The sequence below is a fragment of the Coregonus lavaretus genome (genome assembly GCF_964263955.1).
Source record: "Coregonus lavaretus genome assembly, chromosome: 13".
Classification (NCBI taxonomy): domain Eukaryota; kingdom Metazoa; phylum Chordata; class Actinopteri; order Salmoniformes; family Salmonidae; genus Coregonus; species Coregonus lavaretus.
In genome coordinates this window covers 35,552,667-35,565,447 of record NC_140000.1, presented here as the reverse complement: position 1 = coordinate 35,565,447, position 12,781 = coordinate 35,552,667, and positions in this window count along the sequence as shown.

The window sequence follows — 12,781 nt, the reverse complement described above, 5'->3', positions numbered from 1 at the left end:
TCCTCTATGAACACACGCTCCTTCTGTTGCCTGACCAGCTCCTCTCTCCTTGCCTCCACTACTTCCTTCTCCCTTTGCGCATCCTGTAGCGCCTCCCTCTGAACGGATAACTCCTGCTCCCTCTGAGCTAACAGCTCCCGTAACGTGGTGGCCTCCTTTCTCAGACTCTCGATCCGCAGGTCTTGGAGGACCTCTAGAATAGCGGCCTCCTCCTCTCTAGTCAGCCCTTTCCCGGCCTCCTGCTGCCTCATAGTCCACCCTGTGAGCCCCCCCTCCACAATTTTTCTTGGGGCTGCTTCTCAGGCTTCCTCTTCGGCCGGCACTGTTGATGTCGCCGTTGCTCCTCTCCTGCCTGGGCTTCCTCCTTCGTCCAGGGTCCTTTACCTGCCAATATCTCCTCCCAAGTCCAAAATGACTTCCCCACCTGTGTCCAGGGTGTCTGCTGCTCCTGGGCACGCTGCTTGGTCCGTTTTTGGTGGGATCTTCTGTCACGAACGTTGAGAGACGGGTCAGACCAAGGTGCAGCGTGAAAAGCATACATGTTTATTAATTCAAAATAAACATACAAGAAAACAACGTAACGTGAAGTCCAAAGGGCTATACACATACCAGCCTAACAGGAAACATAAACAAGATCCCACAACTAAGGTAGGCAAACAGGCTACTTAAGTATGATCCCCAATCAGAGACAACGAGCGACAGCTGCCTCTGATTGGGAATCACACCCGGCCAAACCTAGAAATACAATTCTAGATCCTAAACATAGAAATTCTAACAGAGTTTCACACCCTGACCAAACTACCTAGAGAATAACAGTCTCTCCAGGTCAGGGCGTGACAGAGAATTAACGTAGCAGGTTAGGAGAATTAGCTTAAGGTTAGGAAAATGATTTTATTTGATTTTATTGAACCTTTATTTAAGCATGGAGTCATGGTGAGAACACGGTCTATTTCGCAGATGAGCCCTGAATGAACACATCAATAAACAACAATTACACTATACATACAGTGTATCTATATACACATCAATTACACAATACATGAAAAGCAAACACAAAACACGGGTTAGGGTAACGGTTAGCTAAAATGCAGAAAGGGTTATGCGGAGCAGTAATAGACCAATTCGCTGCTTGCTTTTGAAACGCCCACTACTTTCCACACGCCCATACTCTGATCGCTATATTAGGCTGCAGCTACCCCCTTCTCGCTCAAGGGCCGAATGAATCCCAATAGACTATAGCTGCAGACCTCATCTCTCAGGCCCCTCTCATTGAGAAGGGTGTGATTGCGGTCCGCAATTCGGGTTTCCACTAGAACACAGCCACAAAGTAAAAATGATCTATGTTGTAAAAATTAATGAAAACAGAGATGGGCTTTTTTATTTTTATTTAAGGCATAAGGTTAGCAGTGTGGTTGAGGTTAGGGTTAGGTTTAAAATAAGATTTAACAAAGATAAATTGTAAAAAAGGGTTGGGTTAATGACTTTGTGGCTGTGTTAACTAGTGACGTCCTTTAATTTGGGGTGTTCCTACGTTTTAGAGTTAATTTTGTGCAATTCTACACATTTTGCCATGGGGCGGAGAGAACAATAAGCTGTTTTACAGCTAATTTCCCGCAATTCCACACAAATGTTTGCAGTTTTTAATATTTTATAATTGTATTTAACCTTTTACTGCATTGGGCTAAATGGAGGACATAAACAAATTTACTTTGAAACAAAAGTATACACCTCAGACACATGGTTATGGGCTTAAAGAAAATAAAACACCTGTACCATGTCAGATATAGAGTTGAAATGTATTCAATTTTGAGTTTGCATCCCAATATTACACTTTATATACATCACAGAAGACTGAAATATAACAAAACCATAATTTGACTGTAGGAAAGGGCTATGTTGAAGTGAGACTGACTAACTAAATCAATGCCCCCCGGCCGGTACTTCGACCATGATAACAAGTTAAGACAGCTGGCTGCTAAACTAACTTAGTAATCTAAAAAATATTTGCTGACATGGGCTAATTGACTATCAGTGACTGACATAACAAGAGAAAAACTGATGATGCACAACCAAATTTCGAAATTGCACCTTGTGTATTCTACTATTCTAACTCGCAACAGTAAGTTGAGACCCTGACTGTTCCCAAAAAATAAAAACAAAAGTTTCCCATCCCTGAGCTAGCGAGTACACACATAGTTCTAAGAATAGCTTGTAACTTGTCAATTACTACAGACCTTTAGATATGAGTGTGTCACACCTTTTTTCAGACGGACCAATGGGATGTTTGAAGGGGGGCGTTCCTGCAGCTGCTGGAACGCCCCAAATTGCGTGCTGCAATCACAAACTGTCGCTCTCATCTCTCAGGCCCATCAGTGACGAACCGCCCAGGGAAAACAAACCCCCTCTTTCAATTGGCTCCTGGATGCTTCTCTTTCTATTGGCTCTTGTCTACTTCCTAGTATTAGCAGGATTTTATTTATTTTATTTTACCCTTATTTTACCAGGTAAGTTGACTGAGAACACATTGTCATTTACAGCAATGACTTGGGGAGTAGTTACAGGAGAGAGGAGGGGGGATGAATGAGCCAATTGGAAGCAGTAGCAGTCATCTTTTAAACTTCATTTTGATTTGCCTGCCTGAATCGAAATAGCCAATTGTTCCTGCTTTATATGCTTATTTATGTATTTTAGTGCATGGAATGCTGCTCGTGTCGCTATCCCAATTGTTTAATTGACTTGTTTACTTCATTCTATTTGAGAGACAACAAATTAAATCATATTTTGGATTGTTGAAATATTATAAATTATGTTAGATGATGACAAGAATCCTGTCTGACATGTAGAGAGTTCAGAGGCTGAGAGATGAGGGGGCCTGAGAGATGAGCTCTCCAGTAGGTGGCAGTATAGAGAGGGGCCTGAGAGATGAGGTCTGCAGCAGGACTCCTCTCAATGAATGTCCCAGACAATGTCCATTCAGACTACAGTGATCTGTCAAAAAACAGCGGCCACTAGCCGGTAAGCCTTTCCCGACTTCAAACAAAAAACGTAATAAAGTGCGTGGATGTATGGATTATGTGAGCAGCACTACACTACACAGGTCTGTCATGATGTTATTGAGACGGCTTAGCCCTGTGGCATTGATGTAACATAATTCAGTGTTTCCCAATGGAACCTGTATCATACTGTATATTACACAGAGAACGAAGCTGTCTGGATTCCCTGATTCCCCCTTGTTTCCATCTGAGAGGTGCTGTAGATTTGAATCCAAACCCCCAATCACTACCCTATTCATCAGGGCTCAGCTGAAGTGACTGCCTGCTGCTGCTGTGGGAAAGGATCTCTCTGATCTGAAAATGGCAATGACAGAGGCTCTGTTCAACATTTATATCAGACCTCTGTCCCTTTATCAGGTTGAGGAAAGCATTCAGGAAAACCTGAGTCAGACTGACAATTTAACAGGGATTGTGGAGGTGGGGGACTTTTGAGTCTACGTTGGGTCATAGATGTAGAGTATTCCTTTCGTTTCCTTGGGGATTGGAATCGTAACCTTTCTTGAGTAGAGGCTAGAGCTAATCTGTTTGGTTCTCCAGATGTGTTTGTTTAAAGAGGGTTGATAGTGGCAGCTGCGGGTCTAGTTGACCACTTAACACATCCACACTGTCAGTGTCCCTCTGTCCACCTATCCTTGTATTGGATTCGGGAAGCATATAATCCCATCCCCCACCTCTGTGTGGCAAATGACCCTCCAGTTTCAAAGTGGCTAAGTCAATTTGTGGTGTGGTTGGACTATTAAGGTGCAAAATGGCTGCCATGCATCACCCAGGTGTGATTCCAGATGTTAGCTTGACATACGCTTTGCTCCTTTGGTCAAATTGAATAATTTGCAGAGTAATCCATCACTTGTCTGCCATCCCCGGCTAACTACATTAGAGACTGGGATATGAGCTCCCCTTGCTGGCCCAGAGACATCGCTCTCGACAGGGGTGTGCGTCTGTTTCTCCTGTTTAATCCAATCCAGCGTCTCTAATGTTCAGGTGGGACAACAAAATGAATGATAAATAAGCCTGCAAATGGTGGTTTGATCCAATTGGGCGTTCTGGGGCCACAGTGTTTAATGTCGTCCAAACTCTGTTCTCATGCTACCTTGGATCATTCTAGGATCCCACTGGGTACAAATTGGTTGAATCAACGTTGTTTCAACTTAATTTGTCAACGTATTGTGATGTTGAATCTATGTTTGAAACACATTTGGATTTGCAAAAAGTAATCAACCAGAACTGTTTCTTATAATTTCAACCAGCGTTGCAAGCATTGAAATTAAGGTAAAACTTCAACTTAAAGACAATGACTTTACCTGACTAACAGGTTGTTAGATCAGTTATCAAAACTATTTATACATTGAAATTGCATTGCAAATTTCACGTAATATGGTTAAAACTCTCACGTAGAATCTACTTGAAAATTGCAACACAATTCATGTCACATTTTCATCATATTTTAGATGTTGACATTTTTGCATATTCTCACTGTTTTTCATCCTATTTTCAATATACACTGCTCAAAAAAATAAAGGGAACACTTAAACAACACATCCTAGATCTGAATGAATGAAATAATCTTATTAAATACTTTTTTCTTTACATAGTTGAATGTGCTGACAACAAAATCACACAAAGATTATCAATGGAAATCAAATTTATCAACCCATGGAGGTCTGGATTTGGAGTCACCCTCAAAATTAAAGTGGAAAACCACACTACAGGCTGATCCAACTTTGATGTAATGTCCTTAAAACAAGTCAAAATGAGGCTCAGTAGTGTGTGTGGCCTCCACGTGCCTGTATGACCTCCCTACAACGCCTGGGCATGCTCCTGATGAGGTGGCGGATGGTCTCCTGAGGGATCTCCTCCCAGACCTGGACTAAAGCATCCGCCAACTCCTGGACAGTCTGTGGTGCAACGTGGCGTTGGTGGATGGAGCGAGACATGATGTCCCAGACGTGCTCAATTGGATTCAGGTCTGGGGAACGGGCGGGCCAGTCCATAGCATCAATGCCTTCCTCTTGCAGGAACTGCTGACACGCTCCAGCCACATGAGGTCTAGCATCGTCTTGCATTAGGAGGAACCCAGGGCCAATCGCACCAGCATATGGTCTCACAAGGGGTCTGAGGATCTCATCTCGGTACCTAATGGCAGTCAGGCTACCTCTGGCGAGCACATGGAGGGCTGTGTGGCCCCCCAAAGAAATGCCACCCCACACCATGACTGACCCACCGCCAAACCGGTCATGCTGGAGGATGTTGCAGGCAGCAGAACGTTCTCCACGGCGTCTCCAGACTCTGTCACGTCTGTCACATGTGCTCAGTGTGAACCTGCTTTCATCTGTGAAGAGCACAGGGCGCCAGTGGCGAATTTGCCAATCTTGTTGTTCTCTGGCAAATGCCAAACGTCCTGCACGGTGTTGGGCTGTAAGCACAACCCCCACCTGTGGACGTCGGGCCCTCATACCACCCTCATGGAGTCTGTTTCTGACCGTTTGAGCAGACACATGCACATTTTGCAGGGCTCTGGCAGTGCTCCTCCTGCTCCTCCTTGCACAAAGGCGGAGGTAGCAGTCCTGCTGCTGGGTTGTTGCCCTCCTACGGCCTCCTCCACGTCTCCTGATGTACTGGCCTGTCTCCTGGTAGCGCCTCCATGCTCTGGACACTACGCTGACAGACACAGCAAACCTTCTTGCCACAGCTCGCATTGATGTGCCATCCTGGATGAGCTGCACTACCTGAGCCACTTGTGTGGGTTGTAGACTCCGTCTCATGCTACCACTAGAGTGAAAGCACCGCCAGCATTCAAAAGTGACCAAAACATCAGCCAGGAAGCATAGGAACTGAGAAGTGGTCTGTGGTCACCACCTGCAGAACCACTTCTTTATTGGGGGTGTCTTGCTAATTGCCTATAATTTCCACCTATTGTCTATTCCATTTGCACAACAGCATGTGAAATTTATTGTCAATCAGTGTTGCTTCCTAAGTGGACAGTTTGATTTCACAGAAGTGTGATTGACTTGAAGTTACATTGTGTTGTTTAAGTGTTCCCTTAATTTTTTTGAGCAGTGTATATTGGGGTGGTTGAAATTTGGTTGAACCCTGCCTAGCTTTGGAAACAAGCTGTGTTTGTTTCCGCTATCATGTCAACACATATGGATATTGAGCAGCTTCCATACTCATTTGCGTAGCTGTGCTCTACCTTAATAACATTGAATAGTTGAAAGTAACTCCTCTAAATTGTTTTACACAAGCTATGTGAAAGTAAATTCGGAGTGAGGTTGGGTTTATGTAGGTTACATTCAATGTAGCACATTGACCTCAGATTTGCCCAAAGGACACCATCATTTCAACGTGTAGCTAGGTGTACTATCATTCATTCATGATTGATCTTTAGAAGTTTAAGAGTAATGACCAACTTTTTATTTAGTTGTCTTTTTTTTCTCAAAGTAGTTACCATTAGCCCTATAAATTGGATGCAAAAATCATGATAATAGTAATAAACTTTTACCTTTGGATATTGTCTTTCTAAATATGTTATTCATAATATATATGGATAAGACAATTTCCAAATGTAAATGTTTATTATTTTTATATCATGCATTTGGCATTCTATTTATAAGGTTAAGTTGCCATATGATGTTTTGTGACATCATCTGACAGCTGAACCCGATTGACCTGATTGCCTTATTAGTATGTGTAGCCTACGATAATTAACACAGAGCACAACCAATTTCAAGCTAATCAAGCCCTGTGGGGAAGACAATCGCTGAAGAGGTAAGACAATCATTTTGTCACCTATAAATGCAAATGGACTTAGTTTGATTGTTTGTTGGACCTAACAGATTAGCTAAATGCTTTCTATACTCGCTTTGAGGCAAGCAACATTGAACCATGCGTGAGAGCACCAGCTGTTCCAGACGACTGTGTGATCACGCTCTCCGTAGCCGATGTGAGAAAGACATTTAAACATGTTAACATTCACAAGGCTGCAGGGCCAGATGGATTACCAGGACACGTTCTCACAGCATGCGCTGACCAGCTGGCAAGTGTCTTCACTGACATTTTCAACCTCTCCCTGACTCAGTCTGTAATACCTACATGTTTGAAACAGACCACCATAGTCCCTGTGCCCGAGATTGCCAAGGTAACCTGTCTAAATGACTATCGCCCCATAGCGCTCACATCTGTAACCATGAAATGCTTTGAAAGGCTGGTCATGGCTCACATCAACAACTATTGCACTCGACACTACCCTTTCCCACTTGGACAAAAGGAACAACTTTGTGAGAATGCTGTTCATTGACTACAGCTCAACATTCAACACCATAGTGCCCTCAAAGCTCATCACTAAGAACTATCAGCTCAAATATAAATAACGTGAGCATGTCTACTTATGATAAGCTTCCCAGTAAAGCAATAAAAACAATCAAGCATCCCAGAATAGTGAAAAAATAGCCCACATTAACATATGTAGCCTAAGAAACAAGGTTCATGAAGTCAATAACTTGCTAGTACCAGATTACATTCATTTTCTATCTCTGAAACTCACTTAGACAATACCTTTGATGATACATTGTTAGCAATACATGGTTATAACGTCTACAGAAAATACAGAAATGCCAATGGGGGCGGTGTTGCGGTCTATATTGAGAACTACATTCCTGTAAAGCTTAGAGAGGATCTCATATTAAATACTGTTGAAGTAATATGTGACTCGTTTCAGGAAACTAGGCGTATGTCGTGCGTCACTACTTCACAGGAGCGCCATTTGAACTGTTTTTAAAAAATCTAAATGCGTTTTCTGGCAGAAATGCCTTCTGGAACATGAACTTTAATGTGCCTTAATAACAAACTTGTATGCCATCTGTAAATACAAATACAATTGTTAAATTACGAGCCTAGTTGGTTTAGCCATGGAAAAAGACAGCAACCTTCCCGCTAGCCATGATTGGCTGAGATAATGAGTGGGCTGGACATACCAAGAGATGAGTTCGGATTGGTCTCCCATGTAGCACGCGTCTGTCTATAATATGAGCTGGTCAGTATGTGTAGGTAATCCTTTCTAACGCAGCTTTTTTGGAAGATATCACGTAGTAGAACTGCAAAAGTGTTGCTCTCCACTTTCTGGAGGACTGAGTTTTGAAATCAATGGAATTAGAGTATGATAGCTAAGGAGATGGAAATAAATTCTGGCGTTTGATTGCAAATGTGCAGACGGAGTCGAAAAGAGAACACACAGAAGGCTGTTGTATAAAACACCTGTCTCCGGATTACATCTTCAAACTAAGGGCAACCACGGCATCCGTGACAGAGAGGGAGAAGCGTCCATCCATGTATACAGGTAAGAGAGTCTAGCTAGCTACATTTTCAGATATTACACATTTCTAATTTTGTCAGAAAGTCGTTTTCATTTCAAGTTAAAGTGTACTTTTGCTAGCTAGCTAACGTTACGTGTATGATCTGTGTAGTAATATTATTCGTATCTCAGGGCCATTTGCATTGCTAGTTATAGCCTAACGTTAGCGAGCTAACATTGAACCTTGTTGGTTAGTAACGTTATGAGTTGGGATTAAGGTTAATTGTTTAGCTAGCTAGCTACATGTCTAAACAAAAGACTCCACTATGCAAGTAACTCTTTCAATAGAATGTTTATGATGTCACTGCGACAACTGTCAATAGACGTAGCTGGTAAATTTGCTCTGGCTATCTACCTCGATTTCAGAGCACTCTCGTCTGAGTGTGCCAGAGCGCAGAATAACTGATGAATTTACGAACGCTCAACACCCGTTGAATATGGCCGGTGTCAATAAACGTTGGCAAAAAGTGTAATGAAATTGTTGCCAGCAGCACAGTTGCAGTCACCAACACTCTGGATAACATAAAAACAGCCTAACCAGCTCTGCTAGGGCGAGTAAAATGGTCAGAGTGAGCTGTTCTCTCATTTGTGTCTGGATGTATCTAGCAAGCTAGCCAACGTTAGCCAGTTAGCTTGGGTGCTTGACTGCTGTTAGGTCAGAGCGCTCGGATCAACCCTACTTTTCGTCCAGAGCGTCCAGTGTGCTCTCTGAACCCCCTGAGAGCGTGTTTACGAACGCCCAGAGCACACTTTGGCACTCCAGATTAAATTCATGAACACACCCGTAGTATATCCAGCCTTCAGTCTTGAAATCTTTGGTTGTTTAGTACATAGCCTCACATGTGAATCCTTAAAGTGATGGGTGGGGCTAAAGCTTTTAAGAGGGTGTGAACGATGCTGAATGGGTGTAGACAAAGAAGAGCTCTCCAGTAGGTACCAAAACATTCAAGGGCAATTTTCTCAAAATTGAGGTTACAAGTTTATCAACTTTCAAAGCAGAATTACTTTCCCATTGTTCCTCAACTGTAGTGTATGTAATACCATTTTCTAGCTCTGAGTCTGTTTCAAATGTTGCTACATAACACTGAATCGAGCCGGTCGGTCACATATGGCTACAGGTTCACTTGCTTTACCTAAAGCCAATTCTTGTGGGAAGCTGCTATAGACCACCAAGTGCTAACAGTCAGTATCTGGATAATATGTGTGAAATGCTTAATAATGTATGTGATATCAACAGAGAGGTATATTTTCTGGGTGATTTCAATATTGACTGGCTTTCATCAAGCTGCCCACTCAAGAAAAAGCTTCAAACTGTAACCAGTGGCTGCACACTGGTTCAGGTTATCAGTCAACCTACCAAGGTAGTTACAAACAGCACAGGAATTAAATCATCAACATGTATTGATCACATCTTTATTAATGCTGCAGAAATTTGCTTTAAAGCAGTATCAAAATCCATTGGATGTAGTGATCACAATATAGTAGCCATATCTAGGAAAACCAAAGTTCCAAAGGCTGGGCGTAATATCATTTCACATTTTAGTCATTTAGCAGAGGCTCTTATCCAGAGTGACTTACAGTTAGTGAGTGCATATATTTTCATACTGCCCCCCCGAGGGAAACGAACCCACAACCCTGGCGTTGCAAGCGCCATGCTCTACCAATTGAGCTACAGGGGACTAATATAGTGTATAAAAGGTCATACAATACGTTTTGTAGTGATTCTTATGTTGATGATATAAAGAACATTTGCTGGTCTGTGGTGTGTAATGAGGAGCTATCAGACGCTGTACTTGACACATTTATGAAATTGCTTATTCCAGTTAATAATAAGCATGCACCCATTAAGAAAATGACAGTAAAAACGGTTAAATCCCTGTGGATTGATGAGGAATTGAAAATTGACAAGGTTGAGAGGGATGAGGAAAAAAGGTATGGCAAATAAATCTGGCAGCACAACCGATTGGCAAACGTACTGCAAATTGAGAAATCATGTGACTAAACTGAATAAAAAAAAGAACAAACTATACTATGAAACAAAGATAAATTATATAAAGAACGATAGTAAAAAGCTTTGGAGCACCTTAAATGAAATTTTGGGCAAAAAGGCAAACTCAGATCCATCATTCATTGAATCAGATGGTTCATTCATCACCAAACCCACTGATATTGCCAAATATTTAAAGGATTTTTTCATTGGGCTCCCGAGTGGCGCAGTGGTCTAAGGCACTGCATCTCAGTGCTTGAGGCGTCACTACAGACCCCCTGGTTCGATTCCAGGCTGTATCACAACCGGCTGTGATTGGGAGTCCCATAGGGCGGTGCACAATTGGCCCAGCGTTGTCTGGATTTGGCCGGTGTAGGCCGTCATTGTAAATAAGAATTTGTTCTTAACTGACTTGCCTAGTTAAATAAAAGTATACAAATGTTTGCCAACTTAGGCATGACATGCCATCAACAAATGCTGAAACTACACATCCAAGTATATTTGACCAAATTATGAAAGACAAGCACTGTAATTTTGAATTCCGTAAAGTGAGTGTGGAAGAGGTGAAAAAATAATTGTTGTCGTCAAGAGTGACAAGCCACCGGGGTCTGACAACATGGATGGAAAATTACTGAGGATAATAGCAGACGACATCGCCTCTCCTATTTGCCATATTTTAAATTTAAGCTTACCAAAAAGTGTGTGCCCTCAGGCCTGGAGGGAAGCTAAAGTCATTCCGCTACCTAAGAATAGTAAAGCCCCCTTTACTGGCTCATATAGCTGACCAATCAGCCTGTTACCAACCCTTAGTAAACTTTTGGAAAAAATGGTGTTTGACCAGATACAATGCTATTTTACAGTAAACAAATTGACAACAGACTTTCAGCACTCTTATAGGGAAGGACATTCAACAAGCACAACACTTACACAAATGACTGATGATTGGCTGAGAGAAATTAATGATAAAAAGATTGTGGGGGCTGTTTTGTTAGACTTCAGTGAGGCTTTTGACATATCGATCATAGTCTGCTGCTGGAAAAACGTATGTGTTATGAAGTGGAGCAAGTTGAGGTGACTAAACTGCTTGGAGTAACCCTGGATTGTAAACTGTCATGGTCAAAACATGTTGATACAACAGTAGCTAAGATTGGGAGAAGTCTGTCCATAAAAAAGCGCTGCTCTGCCTTCTTAACAACACTATCAACAAGGCAGGTCCTACAGGCCCTAGTTTTGTCGCACCTGGACTACTGTTCGTGTGGTCAGGTGCCACAAAGAGGGACAATTACAATTGGCTCAGAACAGGGCAGCACAGCGCAGCACAGCTGGCCCTTAAATGTACACGGAGAGCTAACATTAATGATATGCATGTCAATCTCTCATGGCTCAAAGTGTAGGAGAGATTGACTTCATCACTACTGGTTTTTGTAAGAAGTATTGACACACTGAATGCACCAAGCTGTCTGTTTAAACTACTAGCACACAGCTCGGACACCCATGCATACCCCACAAGACATGCCACCAGAGGTCTCTTCACAATCCCCAAGTCCAGAACAGACTATGGGAGGCGCACAGTACTACATAGAGCCATGACTATATGGAACTCTACTCCACATCGGGTAACTGATGCAAGCAGTAGAATCAGATTTAAAAAACAGATCAAAATACACCTTATGGAACAGCGGGGACTGTGAAGAGACACACACACAGGTACAGACACACGCATACGCACACAAACGCTAGCACACACATGCTACAAACACATACATTGTAATATTGTTGTATGGTGGTATTATATATTTTCAATTGTAGATACACTATATGTAGTGGTGTAATAATGTTATATGAAGTACTGTTTATCTTTTGTTTTATGTGTAATGTAAGTGCCTTAATGTGTTTGGACCCCAGGAAGAGTAGCTGCTGTCTTGGCAGCAGCTAATGGGGATCCCTAATAAATACAAATACTAAGCTAAGGTCCCTGGGACTGAACACCTCCCTCTGCAAATGGATCCTGGACTTCCTGACGGGCCACCCCCAGGTGGTGAGGGTAGGCAAAAACACTTCCGCCACGCTGACTCTCAACACACACACATACACACACACACACACACAGAACAGACCTTCCTAATATTGAGTTGTATTGCTCTTGTGATATCGTATGTACAGTATATTCATTGCCTTTAATTTCCTTCTACAGAACCACTACCATTCCACTACCTTTTCCCACTTTTAATCCCCATGTACATCCCATGTTCATCTTCCTCAGTGTGTTTAAATAAAGTTCCTATGTGTTAAGTCTTGGGCTGCTTTATTCCCCTCTAACCGGTGGCGGTGTCAGTGAGTCACAAACCAGTAAAATACGTAGAGCCGAGTCGCTCTCTTTTATGGTCTTTTGTC